At 43.7% G+C, this 16396-nt stretch overlaps 1 pseudogene; it reads left to right on the forward strand.

Annotated features, from left to right (window-relative positions):
- Nucleotides 1-272: 272 nt before the first annotated feature.
- Nucleotides 273-12739, forward strand: LOC106576096 (dynamin-1-like protein; annotated as a pseudogene).
- The last annotated feature ends 3657 nt before the right edge of the window (nt 12740-16396 follow it).

Here is a 16396-nt window from a genome sequence, read left to right on the forward strand (position 1 = left end):
CACATCTATGGAAAAACTACATTACAATATGTTTTTGAGCAGAGGTCTTATTTGGGGAAATGCAGTCCTATTTGGAAAATTCAAGCAGCGTTTGAGAGCGTTTGGCATCTGGAAGACTACAAGTCCCAACGATACACAACGCAGTCGTAGACTGGTGGGAATGGCTTATTTCAATGGTGTCTATAATTGGACATTGAATGACTTTTAACAGAGCTGGTGGATAGCTGTTCCATTAGTTTATCTCTCTAGAAAGGTGTCAATTTAGCTTGAACATGGAGGCCCTAATCCCCTTATAAACAAGCTTCAAGATATCTTCAATACGGTGGGAGCAGACATAATACAGCTGCCCCAGATAGCAGTCGTTGGAACCCAGGTAAAACCCTTCCCTCGTAGCTGTCAAAATAGGGCAATGCTGCTAGGCTCTTCACATGACACTGAAAGATAGCTACATACATTGTTGTCTATGCAGCTATTTTGTGTTCGAGGTTTTCATTATGTTCGGGAAAACATCAGGATTGCTGAAAATGAGCCATTGAACTTGAGTGAGCGTGGTGCAGTTAAAAATACACCTCTTTCTGTCTCTGTTTGTGCATGAGCCAGTTGTGTGGCTATTATTGGTGTGCATGTGTTGGTAGACAGCTGGCATGTTCCATTTAACCTGGGCAAAGCCTGCTTTTTGGCAGCAGCAATTATGAAGAACTCTCTGTCAATAACTGTGGGACAACCTTATGTGCCATATTATTTGGTAACACTGCTGTTCTCAGATCTGTCCTTATGTGAAAGCTGTTAACCCAACTCCATGATGTGACATACTGTGATGCCTGTCTCCAGAGCAGTGGGATAAGCTCTGTGTTAGAGAGCCTGGTTGGCAAGGACATGCTGCCCCGTGGGACAGGTGAGTGACCCGCCGGCTACTCATCCTACAGCTAGTCCACGTGGATCCTGGAGATGGTAGGAAAATGATAGATGAGAATGGTATGTAGGCCTACCTGGGGTGGAATGCCACCATATGTGACCACACTGACCACTAACTGTGTGTGGTGTGTGTGTGTGTGTGGTGTGTGTGTGATTCCTCATTTGGCTCTTTGGGTATTTTCAGACCACTTTGTGTCATTGTTTCTGACCTGCCACTCATGTTATTTCTGACTCAGCGTTTTGCACCCCTTCACTCCAATTGTACCAGCCTATTTCATACTTCAGCAAGTCGTGAAAATCAGAAGATCACACGCTTGCCACTGTATCATGTTAAACCCAGAGAGAGCTGTTTTTGAAATAACCACAGTTTTGAAAATAGGAGCTGAAACTTTCTCTATCTCTTTGACTGCAGACCCCACAATGTGGACAAACACTCAGCTATGCAAAGGTCTTGTCTGTTGGGTTTTTGTGTTTTCCTATACATGCCTCCCTTGACAGTTATTAGGGACCTGTAGACCAGACTGTCCACACCTGAACAAGAAGTCTATCTAGGGTTATTCCTTAAATGATTGTGATCATAGAGATCTTATTAATATAGTATTCTAATCATATACCTGTAATCCTGTGTGGCTCAGTTGGTAGAGCATTGCACTTGCAAAGCCAAGAGTCGTGGGTTTGATTCCCACTGGGGCCACCCATTTGTTAAATGTGTACACCACATGACTGTAAGTTGCTATGGATAGAAAATTCAGCTACATGATATGTTATTGATACATATTCCATTACCTTATTTTGGTTAGGTGAAAATGTATATCTAAACCGTGTGTTATTGTATTCCACAGGCGTGGAAGGAGGTGAATGGGGCAAATTCTTACACACCAAAAACAAGGTATGACTTATCTCAAACATTGATACTTGTTGCTACTTATGATATTCTGTTTTCTGTGTTGTTGATTGAAGAACATATACATTAACAAAGCTGGTCTTTTCAGATGTACACAGACTTCAGTGAAATCAGGCAGGAAGTCGAAAATGAAACGGAAAGAATTTCAGGTACTAACAAGGTAAGACAATCACAGTGTAATTATTTAGGACTTAATAAATTGATCTCCTTCACATCATACATTCCTAACAATTTCAACAAAGCTAGTCATTGTTTGTCATTGTATTTCCTATAGGGGATCAGTGATGAGACAAAGCTAGTCATTGTTTGTCATTGTATTTCCTATAGGGGATATGGCCTTCCCTGTAGCTCAGTTGGTAGAGCATGGTGTTTGCAACACCAGGGTTCTGGGTTTGATTCCCACGGGAGGGCAGCACAGAAATTTTTTTTATGAAATGTATGCATTCACTACTGTAAGTCGCTCTGGATAAGAGCGTCTGCTAAATGACAAAATTGTAAATGTAAAATGGATCAGCAATGAGACAAAGCTAGTCATTGTTTGTCATTGTATTTCCTATAGGGGATCAGTGATGAGCCTTGAAGATTTTCTCTCCTAATGTGGTGAACCTCACTCTGGTGGATCTACCCGGCATCACCAAGGTAACAGTGACTAGAGATGGAGATTAACTATACACTAGGAGAAGCTAGAAGCCTAGCAGACATGCAGGGCAACTGAAACCTTGGCTGGAGCTTGATACACTAGAAAGACTCAGTAGTCAGTCACTCCTCTGTGTTTTGTGCTCCCCCCCTTACAGGTCCCAGTGGGCGACCAGCCTAAAGACATAGAGGTGCAGATCAGAGAGCTGATCCTGAAGCACATCTCAACCCCAACTCCATCATCCTGGCTGTGACCCCTGCCAACACAGACATGGCCACCTCAGAGGCCCTCAAAGTGGCCCGTGAGGTTGATCCCGATGGTCAGTACTGGGTTTGAGTTTTTTTCCGCTTATTTAGTTGATGGTGACAGTTTGGATGTCAGGGTTTTTCCTGCTTTGACCCTCATTTCAGTTTTCACATCAATGTAAAAGGGCTATAATGCTCATTTTCATCCACAGTATTTGGGCAGCCACTTATGTCTCTCTGCGACTGGTAAAAGTGTATGTTGTGTACAGTATGTTGTGTTGGACTCATTTCTCTAGTCTTTTGTTGTGTACAGGCAGGAGGACACTGGCGGCGGTGACCAAGCTGGACTTGATGGACGCTGGTATTGATGCTATGGACGTCCTAATGGGCCGGGTCATCCCTGTCAAACTGGGCCTCATCGGAGTGGTCAACAGGTCTGGCGTTATACTCTACTGTAGCGCATTACACTCACTCCCAATAATAGCCTCTACTCTATCTTACATAAAATGAACATTAGCTGAAATCTGTCTTGTGTTACTGTGAAGCCGACATGTCTCTGTTTCATGCAGGAGTCATTTGGACATCAACAATAAGATGTCAGTGAGCGATGCCATCCGAGATAAACATGCTTTCCTGCAGAAGAAGTATCCCTCTCTCGCTAATCGAAATGGAACCAAATATCTGGCCAGGACTCTGAACAGGTGAGAATATTATTGTTCCCTCCATAGTGCAGTTAAGTTTTACATAAGCACATCAGCAATGGTAGTGGCAACTACAGTAGTGCCTTGTAACAACACTTGCCAGTCAAGATTCTTAGCTCTGATCAGCCAAAACGGTGGTCAGCCAAACAACCTATGAATCACAAAGTGCAACCTACTTTATCTAATGAAACTTTGAGATCTCAGATATTGTGCCCATAGAATTGCAACTACTAGAATGGAATTCTGTAATAGGAATTTCAAGGTGAACCTAAGAGAAGAGCAGTCTTTACTTTTACTCAAGTATGACAATTGAGTACTTTTTCCACCACAGCAATACCCCATAATGACAAAGAAAAAACAGGTTTAGACATTGTTGCTAATTTATTTAAAAAAAATGTTTTAAAAATATTACATTTACATACGTATTCATATTGCTTTGTTGAAGTACCTTTGGCAGCGATTACAGCCTCGAGTATTCTTAGGTATGACACTACAAGCTTGGCACACCTGTATTTGTGAAGTTTCTCCCAATCTTCTCTGCAGATCCTCTCAAGCTCTGTCAGGTTGGATGGGGTGCGTCACTGTCCAACTATTTTCAGGTCTCTCCAGAGATGTTCGACCGGGTTCAAGTCCGGGTTCTGGCTGGGCCAGTGAAGGACATTATAGACTTGTCCTGAAGCCATTCCTGCATTGTCTTGGCTGTGTGCTTAGGGTTGTTGTCCTGTTGGAAGGTGAACCTTCGCCCCAGTCTGAGTTTCGGAGTGCTCTGGAGCAGGTTTTCATCAAGGATCTCTCTACTTTGCTCCGTTCATCTTTCCCTCGATCCTGACTAGTCTCCCAGTCCCTGCTGCTGAAAGACATCCCCAAAGCATGATGCTTCCACCACCATGTTTCACTGTAGGGATGGTGCCAGGCATCCTCCAGACTTGATGCTTGGCATTCAGGCCAAAGAGTTCAATTCTGGTTTCATCAGACCAGAAAATCTGGTTTCTCATGGTCTTAGTCTTTAGTTGCCTTTTGGCAAACTCCAAGCAGGCTGTCATGTGCCTTTGGCTGAGGAGTGGCTTCTGTCTGGCCACTCTACCATAAAGGCCTGATTGGTGGAGTGCAGCAGAGATGGGAGAACCTTTTGATAAGGACAACAATCTCCACAGAGGAACTCTGTTCTTGTTCACCTCCGGGTTCTTGTTCACCTCCCTGACCAAGGCACTTCTCCCCTTATTGCTCAGTTTGGTGGTTCCACAATTCTTCCATTGGAGATTGATGGAGGCCACTGTGTTCTTGGGGGCCTTCAATGCTGCAGACATTTTTTGGTACCCTTCTCCAGATCTGTGCCTCAACACAATCCTGTCTTTGAGCTCTACGGACAATTCCTTTGACCTCATTGCTTGGTTTTTGCTCTGACATGCACTGTCAACTGTGGGACCTTATACAGTATAGACAGGTATGTGCCTTTCCAAATCATGTCCAATCAATTTAATTTACCACAGGTGGATTCCAATCAAGTTTGAGAAACATCTCAAGGATGATCAATGGAAACAGGATGCGCCTGAGCTCAATTTTGAGTCTCATAGCAAAGGGTCTGAATACTTATGTAAATAAGGTATTTCTTTATTTAAAAAATATATAATTAGCAAAAACATATAACCTGTTTTCGCTTTGTCAATATGGGGTATTGTGTGTAGATTGATGGGGGGAAAAAACAATGTAATCCATTTTAGAATAGGGCTGTACGTAACATAACAAAATGTGGAAAAAGTCAAGGGATCTGAATACTTTCTGAATGCACTGTATATCCTAATCAGCTGACAACTGTTCTGTAAACACCAGCCAAGAGGCTTGTAGGAAGTCAAAACAAAAGGCCAGTGACTTTGCCAGCTACTACAGAATCACAGTGTTCACAGCCAATACAATGATAATCAGTGTGTTCTTGTACCTTGTAACGGCTGTCGGGAGAGAGAGTAGACCAAGGCGGAGCGGAGTTAGTGTTCATCATGATTTTAATTAACGTAAGAACACTATACAAAACTGAACAAAAACACGACAGCAAAACAGTCCTGTTAGGAAATAATCTAACCGAAACAATTACCCACAAAACCCCAACGGAAAAACAGGCACTTATGTGTGACTCCCAATCAGCAACAACCAACAACAGCTGTGCCTGATTGGAAGCCACACGGCCAAAATCAATGAAACAGACAACATAGAAAATGAGCATAGAACGCCCACCCAATGTAACACCCTGGCCTAACCAAAATAAAGAACAAAAACCCCTCTCTATGGCCAGGGCGTTACATACCTCCAGTCTGGCGTCAATCACTCAGCAGATAGTTTAATCCATAACATACTGCATCGAGTCTAGTGACCTTCAACCCGAGTGTCACAAACAGAACACTGGAAATCATGTGTAATACAGAAAGGTAAATGTCACACTTAACTGAACATGAACTTTATTCATTTGAAATATTCTCACTACAGTTACCTACTGTATCTAATGAAACTTCAAGGTCTCAGATACTGTGCCCATAGAATTAGAACTACTAGATTGGAATTCCCATTTAAGTCCCATTCAAATCAATGTTCTGTAAGTTCTATGATTCTAATTCTCCTGACCCTGCTAGATTACTGATGCACCACATCAGAGACTGTCTACCGGAGCTGAAGACACGTATCAACGTGCTGGCGGCCCAGTACCAGTCTCTGTTCAGCAGCTACGGCCAGCCCGTGGAGGACCAGAATGCCACCCTGCTGCAGCTCATCACCAAGTTCGCTGCGAGTACTGCCACACCATCGAGGGCACGGCCAAGCACATTGACACGGCCAATCTGTGAGTAGTAGTACCCTCTCTATTCCACAAGGAGGCGCCGATGTGTGGGCAAAATGCCTGTGAAAACCCAGAGATGCACTTCATGTAGTATTACCTGTATTATGAAATGCTTGAGACGAGTAGCATTGAGATTTGAATGTTGGCACTATTCCTTTGATTCATAGTAGTACATCATGTCAACTTCATCTTTTTTTCAGATGCGGTGGTGCCAGAATCTGTTACATATTTCACGTGACATTTAGGCAAACTTTAGAGTCAGTGGATCCCCTAGGAGGACTCAACACCATAGATATCCTGACTGCCATCAGGAACGCCACTGTGAGTAGAAGTACTGAGAGGTTCTTCTTCTCTCCTTCTAACAACAGTATTGACTAAAGAGTGGGCATACCTTCGAACTGAGGAACGGATAAATAATCATCTGTCTTTCTCTTAATGCTACTTTGTCTGAACAACACACGGTACATGTCTGTCTCTAGTCTGTAATTTATCTCACTCTCTCCCTCTTTCCTTCTCTCTCTAGGGCCCTCGTTCGTCTCTGTTTGTGCCTGAGGTGTCGTTTGGTGAAGAAGCAGATGAAGAGACTGGAGGAGCCCAGCCTGCGCTGTGTAGAGCTGGTCCATGAGGAGATGCAGAGGATCATCCTGCACTGCAGCAACTACAGCACACAGGTAGACACTGCGCACACAGACAGACACACACACACACACACACACACACACACACACACACACACACACACACACACACACACACACACACACACACACACACACACACACACACACTGTAATGTATAACTAACCCAAAAACCTAACCATAACTCTAAAGCTAGCCCAAGCTCCTAACCTTAATTCTAACCGTAACACTAATTCTAACCTAAACCCCCTAGAAAGAGCATTTAACCTTGTGGTGACCAACAAAATGTCCCCAGTTTTTGTTTATTTACTATTCTTGTGGGGACTTCTAGTCCCCATAAGTATAGATAAACACACACACACACACACACACGCACGCACACACACACGCACACACGCACACACGCACGCACGCACGCACGCACGCACGCACGCACGCACGCACGCGCGCGCACACACACACACACACACACACACACACACACACACACACACACCTGATACCTGTGTGTTTTCCATAGGAGTTGTTGAGATTTCCAAAGCTCCATGATGCCATAGTAGAAGTGGTCACCTCTCTGCTCAGGAAAAGGCTGCCTATCACCCATGAGATGGTAAATTCAGGTTCAAACGGTGTAATCTGCACGTGGACTATTTGTATGCCAACTGCATCAGGTTATTGTATCACATCACATACAACTCCCCTGTTCCAGGTGCATAATCTGGTGGCCATAGAGCTGGCCTACATCAACACCAAACTCCCTGACTTTGCTGATGCCTGTTGGGACATGAACAACAACATAGAGGGGGCAGGTCATTACCGTTTCTGTTGACCTGAATTCTGTAGGATAATAGTTGTGATGTAAAAATAACATGATAATACTGCTCAAAAAAATAAAGGGAACACTAAAATAACACATCCTAGATCTGAATGAATGAAATAATCTTATTAAATACTTTTTTCTTTACATAGTTGAATGTGCTGACAACAAAATCACACAAAAATAATCAATGGAAATCCAATTTATCAACCCATGGAGGTCTGGATTTGGAGTCACACTCAAAACTAAAGTGGAAAACCACACTACAAGCTGATCCAACTTTGATGTAATGTCCTTAAAACAAGTCAAAATGAGGCTCAGTAGTGTGTGTGTCGCCTCCACGTGCCTGTATGACCTCCCTACAACGCCTGGGCATGCTCCTGATGAGATGGCGGATGGTCTCCTGAGGGATCTCCTCCCAGACCTGGACTAAAGCATCCGCCAACTCCTGGACAGTCTGTGGTGCAACGTGGCGTTGGTGGATGGAGCGAGACATGATGTCCCAGATGTGCTCAATTGGATTCAGGTCTGGGGAACGGGCGGGCCAGTCCATAGCATCAATGCCTTCCTCTTGCAGGAACTGCTGACACACTCCAGCCACATGAGGTCTAGCATTGTCTTGCATTAGGAGGAACCCAGGGCCAACCGCACCAGCATATGGTCTCACAAGGGGTCTGAGGATCTCATCTCGGTACCTAATGGCAGTCAGGCTACCTCTGGCGAGCACATGGAGGGCTGTGCGGCCCCCCAAAGAAATGCCACCCCACACCATGACTGACCCACCGCCAAACCGGTCATGCTTTAGGATGTTGCAGGCAGCAGAACGTTCTCCACGGCGTGTCCAGACTGTCACGTCTGTCACATGTGCTCAGTGTGAACCTGCTTTCATCTGTGAAGAGCACAGGGCGCCAGTGGCGAATTTGCCAATTTTGGTGTTCTCTGGCAAATGCCAAACGTCCTGCACGGTGTTGGGATGTAAGCACAACCCCCACCTGTGGACATCGGGCCCTCATACCACCCTCATGGAGTCTGTTTCTGACCGTTTGAGCAGACACATGCATATTTGTAGCCTGCTGGAGGTCATTTTGCAGGGCTCTGGCAGTGCTCCCCCTGCTCCTCCTTGCACAAAGGCAGAGGTAGCGGTCCTGCTGCTGGGTTGTTGCCCTCCTACGGCCTCCTCCACGTCTCCTGATGTAGGGGCCTGTCTCCTGGTAGTGCCTCCATGCTCTGGACACTACGCTGACAGACACAGCAAACCTTCTTGCCACAGCTCGCATTGATGTGCCATCCTGGATGAGCTGCACTACCTGAGCCACTTGTGTGGGTTGTAGACTCCGTCTCATGCGACCACTAGAGTGAAAGCACCGCCAGCATTCAAAAGTGACCAAAACATTAGCCAGGAAGCATAGGAACTGAGAAGTGGTCTGTGGTTACCACCTGCAGAACCACTCCTTTATTGGGGGTGTCTTGCTAATTGCCTATAATTTCCACCTGTTGTCTATTCCATTTGCACAACAGCATGTGAAATTTATTGTCAGTCAGTGTTGCTTCCTAAGTGGACAGTTTGATTTCACAGAAGTGTGATTGACTTGGAGTTACATTGTGTTGTTTAAGTGTTCCCTTTATTTTTTTTAGCAGTATATATGTCATTTAGCAGACGCTTTAAGCCCAAGCGACTTACAGTCATGCGCGCGTACATTTTACATATGGATGGTACCAGGAATCAACTGAGCAACAGAGGACATTGTGTGTTGTAAAAGGGATGCAACTTTCCTCCGTGCTGTCTGTGCCCTGTAGGAGTCGAGGAGAAACCGAATGAGAGAGCTGCCCTGTGCAGTCCCCAGGGATAAGGTAACTAACTAACCACCGTACTCTGAATCTCTTCTATAATACTCTAAACAAAATGGCTCCCAAGCTCAATTTCTCCAGCTCTCTTTAATCTCAATATAATAATACCAATTGTCCCTGGAATTTTCTTCTTTACCTCTCCTGACTTCACATGTCCCTTCTCCATTCCTCCTCTCTTCTCTTCCTCTTAGTCAGTAGTTAATGGTCCAGTCGGCCAGCCTCCCATTCCTACCGAGCCCCCTGCCTCTGTGGACGCGGAGGGTGCCAAGGTGGGGCATGAGATGGGCATGCTCCGTGCTTCCTGCTGTGTGTACTCAGTCTGCTCCAGCCCTCATGCCCTCTCTTAACAATGTCCTCTCTGCCTTCTCCCTCTCTGTGCGTTTGAGTCTGGCTCTGAATTAAATAGATTGGTTTGCATTGTAATTCTGCGAAGCACCTTGAGGCACAAGTTGCAGTAAAAAATGGCTTTACATCTGATTGTTTGTGTTGTGTGTAACCTCAGGTTCCCGGAGCAGGGCCCCAGGGGGACCAGGAGAGGACAGGGAACTGGAGAGGCATGCTAAAGAAAGGGGACGAGGGGGCCCCCAGCTCTGGTCCCTCCAGTCCTCATAAGGGCCTTGCTGTCAACCTGCTGGATGTGGTGAGCGAATAATAAAGTTATTCAATTTCAAAATGCTGTGTGGTGCTCTTCAGTGATTGGCTGATGCTGTTGCTCCTCCCGCATCCTGTTCCCGTTGCCAGGAAGTTGTCTTCTCTGGAGCAGCATGACTGTAAGGTCATCGAGATACTCATCAAGTCCTACTTTCTCATCGTCCGGAAAAACATCCAAGACAGGTGCTTTCTGACACTGTCCCTCTCTCTTTGGGAAAGAGGATACCTTGTCAGTTGCACAACTGAATGCATTGAACCGAAATGTGTCTTCCGCATTTAACCCAACCCCTCTAAATCAGAGAGGGGGCTGCCTTAATCGACATCCACAGTACCCTCCTCACTGAATCTGAGGACATGGCCCAGAGACGCAAGGAGGCTGCAGACATGCTAGAGGTTGGTACATTAACCACGAACAGAGAGGATAACATTTACAGGAAGTAGATAAAAAAAAGCAACCACTAAAGGTAGAACTATTCACAACAAGCTTCATAGTCAAGTGTATCTCATTGTGTGTCCACAGGCTCTGCAGAAGGCCAGTCAGGTCATTGCTGAGATCAACTCCACTGAAGTCCAGGGGCGGAAATCACGGGGGGGACGGGGGGGACACGACCCCCCCATTCTGGGAAAAATATGATTTGTCCCCCCCAATATATCACTGAAACATAACTATGTAATTTAAATAATATTAATAATACGCAATGAAAGCAATTGTGCTGATTATAGACACTTAATAGCGCGTTTTTAAGTTTCAAAAGATTGCGACCCCCCCGCCCTTTGCCTCACAATGGTTTGATCCACTGCCAGTTCCTTAGCTTGCTACGTAACTGCCGTGAGGTTCATCCAGTCAATCGCGCACACACACTAGCTGAATATGCAGAGCTAGCGCGCAAATATTAACTATTAAGCTAGCTAGTACCTATTCCATTTATGTGGCGTCGTCAAAGATGGAATCAGCATGCAGATGATGTAAGTTAGTGCTTCAAAGTCCCTGTGATAAGGTTAGCGATAAACTGAAGTCCAAACTGAACAGAACTACACTCTCATCTACCATTGTCTTAAATATATTTAATGGTCTCGTTGCAAAAGCTAAATTGTCGCAAGGGAACTTTTATTTATTTATTTTATTTCACCTTTATTTAACCCGGGTAGCAAAGATTATAGCAAACACCACTGAAACTGAATTGGTGCTCGCTAGCTTTGCAAATTCAGCTATTGTTGGAAGCCAGCCAATATGAAACAAACTATTAAAATTACAAAAGGTTGCAGCATATGTTGTGTAAATGGTGAACTCATACAGCTGTCAACTCTTGTCATTTTAATCCGTTTCACATTTGCTAGCTACCTTTTAGATCGAAGCCCATATATAATGATTGAAGATGATAGAAGCCCATCTCCTACTGTAAATAACCTACACACTGTGTGTGTAGCGAGCCAGGTAGAAAAATGGCAGAAAAATAAAAGACGGACATCAGAGTATTTTTCAATACACCAAAACGCATAGTAAGAACCCTAGTAGCCTAATATCTCAAAGACTAGTTGATAAAATGTTCATAAGAAAGAAATGAAATTCTAATGGAAATGTTTCACAATGATGTCATTAGGCAGAGCAGGCAACAGATGGCACACAGACAGCAGAGTTGGGGACAGATATGCAGGGACAGACTGGCAGAGACAGGGAGTCTCAGGTAAGTTTGTTGAGTCTTTGTTTGGCAACATTATGAAAGGTTCTCAATTTTTTTGACTTGTAAAATAGGAACATAATTGGAAAATGCCATCGATACCCCCACTCTCAACTTAAACTGGTGACTGAACTAAGATTTGTTAAAGGCAATGGTATTGCTGTTGTAATTAGTTGTGTAGTTTTGGGTACCGGTAGTTAGGAGTACGGCAAACACCTTATTTCTTTGGTTCCTCGATATACATTTACCATATTGCAATGTAGGCTATGTGTTACAGCACTACTTTTGGTGTCCCCCTCAGGAATTGCTCTTGAGAAAATTTCATGTAATTGTCCCCTCCAAAGTGGATATCAGATTTTCGCCCCTGCTGAAGTCAATCTGTACTCTACTCATCATGTCTGGAAGACAGAATGGTGTGTATCTACTCATCATGTCTGGAAGACTTGGGATTTGCCAATATGAAGATGCACTGTTGCAGTTCATGGAAGTGTGTTGATACATGGTACTGGCTCACAGCTATGTTAAGGCTAAATACATATCATCGCTCACCTGTGTAAGAAACCGATACCTCATGAGAGATATCTGTACTGTGTAGTTATAACCAAGAATGTTTGAAGGCCAAACTTGTCCTCTCTTCAGCTGTCTGAGTGTAACACAACAGGGAGAGATTGATGGATTGTTCTTTCTGGAGCCTAAATCAAAGCTGAAACTCAAACCTCAGTTTCAAACCCTAGCCTTCGAGTTGTGAAAATATTCTCCAGTTCCTGTAAATTTGATACTGCCGTCCCACATTGTTTATGAAAATGTATAAAACTCCAAAATATACTGTAACCCTAAAGATCTTTATTTATTAAATGTTTTTAAGTTCTAATGTCAAAAGCACTGGTGTCGCTTACTATGTCATTTTAATGTCTACAATGTGCAGGCAATATGTGGTGCATCCCTTATGGAAAAAAACAGGAATTTCACATGTGATCTCATGTGATTTTTTTTTATCTGAAGTTAATGTGATAACATGTGACAACCTATGAAGCAACGTGATAACATGAAACTACACGTGACAACAGGTGACAACATGATCTTATGTTAAATAAATGTGACAACATGGGGATTAACGTGATACCGTGAACATTTTAGCATGTGAAAACCCAAGTGTCAAATGTCCTTGAGAATATTTTTGCTTTAAAAGGCATAATTGACATTCAAATGAAACAGTTCCGGTTTGCTCCAGAGATTTTTTACAGCTAAGTGAAGGTGTTAACATTAAAGGACAGTATGCTGATTACTTGGGAAAACAACCTCGCTTGGGATTTAAACTCACAACTTCTTGGTTGATAATTACGTGAAGTTTGTGCTGCACCACCAGGTCTGTGGACCTATGGGAGATTGACTATGCATACACTGAGTATACGAAACATTCGGAACACCTTCCTAATATTGAGTTGCAGCCCCCCTTTTGCCCTCAGAACAGCCTCAATTCGTCGGGGAATGGACTCATTGATGCTGGCCCATGTTGACTCCAGTGCTTCCCACAGTTGTGTCAAGTTGGCTGGATGTCCTTTGGGTGGTGAACCATTCTTTATACACACAGGTGTGGAACCCAGCAGGGTTGCAGTTCTTGACACAAACCGGTGCACCTGGCACCTTCTACCATACCCTGTTCAAAGGCACTTAAATCTTTTGTCTTGCCCATTCACCCTCTGAATGGCACACATACACAAGCCATGTCTCAATTGTCCCAAGGCTTAAAATCCTTCTTTAACCTGTCTCCTCCCCTTCATATACACTGATTTGAAGTGTATTTAACAAGAGACATCATTAAGGGATCATAACATTCACCTGGTCAGTCTATGTCATGGAAAGAGCAGGTGTTCTTAATGTTTTGTATACTCAGTGTATATTTGCACGAAAAATGTGTTGCACTTTGCCTATTTATCAAACAACTTGAAGGTGTTATTTCTAATAAAATGACAGTGCTGCTGTATTCTGATTTTAATTACTGTAAAAAACAAATTGTTGTGTAATTTTGTACCGTGACCACACTTGGGAACTGAAATGTCCTGCTTCACCACTATGTCTATGAGTCTGAAAGAGCCATGGTGACCGGTTTTATTGGCAAGAATACATTTCTGGATTTTGCTAAAAGCTGCCCAGAATAAAGTCATTAACTGTCCAATTACCACAACCAACATAACATCAATGTAAATCATGCAGTGCTCAAGGACATTTGATATAGAGCATACTTGAATGCTTAGGGGATTTGAACTTGCAACCTCTTGGTTGAATGCATCCATACTTATTGATTGGAATATGTATTAACACACTCTCAAAGAATAAGGGTATGGTTAAAGAACAGTGTTGTTCCCTGGGGTACAAAAACGTAAACTTCACAGGTACACATATGATCGCACAAGGTACAGTTCGGTACCTTGCAGGTATAATGGGACATTTTTCCAACCAATATTTGGAATGTAAGGTACAATCACTGTGCTTTGATAGATGGGAGCATTTCATTGTAGGGCTCACTTGCATATTTGGGGGCATGGTCAAATATATATGTATTTGTGGCAACCATCGGTAGAAGTTTAAACGTCGGATGGTTATGCCACGTCAAGTTGAGCACCTCTAACACCGTCTGTTCTGCAAACTTTGTAATAGAATTTGTCGGTAATGAGCTGCACTGTAAAGAGGTTAGTGTGCATTTTGTTGCCAGAATTTGCTGTGAATTTGTCATGTCTTATCCGAAAATCATTTGTCAGTAAGTTATTGTAAGATTCACAATAACCTAACTGGCAAAACGTTGTCAGTAACCTACAGGCAAATTGCTTTCACTAGCAATACATGCTAGTAACCTACTGTGTCTTCACTGACTACATGACAACATGTGCATCACTTGCTGATTGGCAGCATACTGTAGCAGTTGCAGAATATTGCAGGTGTGGCTTTCAACTAGCTCTTTTTGGTCTCCCATGAGAGGGAATGTAGTCCCAGTTCATGTGATCTGTTGTATTCTGTTCATAAACTGAGTTTGTACACTGTTGCTTATCCTGTCTTATTAAAAGCTAACATAAGTGCATGTGATGCCAAAAAGACATACAATATTTCATTTTTAGCTAGTCACCATGTCATTGTAATACCCACTTTCCTACCAGACCACCAGGTCAGTGAGTGTGACAGATTAGCTACAGTAAGTTACTGTGAATCTTACAATAACCCATCTACAGGTAGTTGACAGTAAGTTATTGACAAAGTAACTTTCTATCAACCAGCTGCCATTATGCTACTGGAAAGGCACAGTAACCTCTTAACAGTGCAGCTCTTGACTGTCAGCTGTTCTTACAGAGACTGCAGAACTGAAAGTGTCAAAAGAGGAGCTCAACCATCATCAACATTTACATTTACATTTAAGTCATTTAGCAGACGCTCTTATCCAGAGCGACTTACAAAATGGTGCATTCACCTTATGATATCCAGTGGAACAACCACTTTACAATAGTGCATCTAAATCTTTTAAGGGGGGGGGGGGGGGGGGGGGGTTAGAAGGATTACTTTATCCTATCCTAGGTATTCCTTAAAGAGGTGGGGTTTCAGGTGTCTCCGGAAGGTGGTGATTGACTCCGCTGTCCTGGCGTCGTGAGGGAGCTTGTTCCACCATTGGGGTGCCAGAGCAGCGAACAGTTTTGACTGGAGCATAATAACATAATTTAACATAATGATAAATCACTGAAACTGGTACAACATTTCCACTGACGGTTGGCACAAATACAACAAATGGCCCAACATATGCTAATGAGCCCCCGCCAGCACACTGCCCCACCTACATTTCAAACCGCAGTAATGATTTAATATATTGGTAAAAATATATATATTTTATTTGTACCCCTTTTTCGTGGTATCCAACAGTCTTGTCCCATCGCTGCAACTCCCGTACGGACTCGGGAGAGGCAAAGGTTGAGAGCCCTCCAAAACACAACCCAGCCACTGGGCGCTTAACCCGGAAGCCAGCCGCACCAATGTGTCAAAGGAAACACCATACACCTGTGTCAGCATGCATTGGCCCACCACAGGAGTCCCTAGTGCACAATGGGACAAGATCATCCCTGCCGACCAAACCCAGACAACGCTGGGCTAATTGTGTACTGCCCCATTGGTCTCCCGGTCACAGCCAGCTGCAACAGACCCTGAACTTAAACCAGGATCTCTAGTGGCACAACAATGTAGTGCTTTAGACCACTGCGTCACCTGGTAGGCCCCAGGTAAATATTGTTTTAACCATTTTACTAGATTATCCGCACATGTACCTTAAAAGGTACCGAACAGTATCATGTACCTCAAGTGTACCTTTGACCTTTTTGTAAACCAGGGAACAACATTGTACTGTAACCGTTCTCTTATTTTTGAGAGTATGTGGATATATGTTCTTGTTAACAAATAAGTTACAAAGCACTGCTGAATTACATAGTTACCAAGCAGTGCTGCCACATTAATGTACTCCAGACCAAAAGTGTGCAAGTTCAAACCTGAGTGCATTTATGC

The sequence above is a fragment of the Salmo salar genome, chromosome 17 (assembly GCF_965601325.2).
Source record: "Salmo salar chromosome 17, fSalSal1, whole genome shotgun sequence".
Classification (NCBI taxonomy): Eukaryota; Metazoa; Chordata; class Actinopteri; order Salmoniformes; family Salmonidae; genus Salmo; species Salmo salar.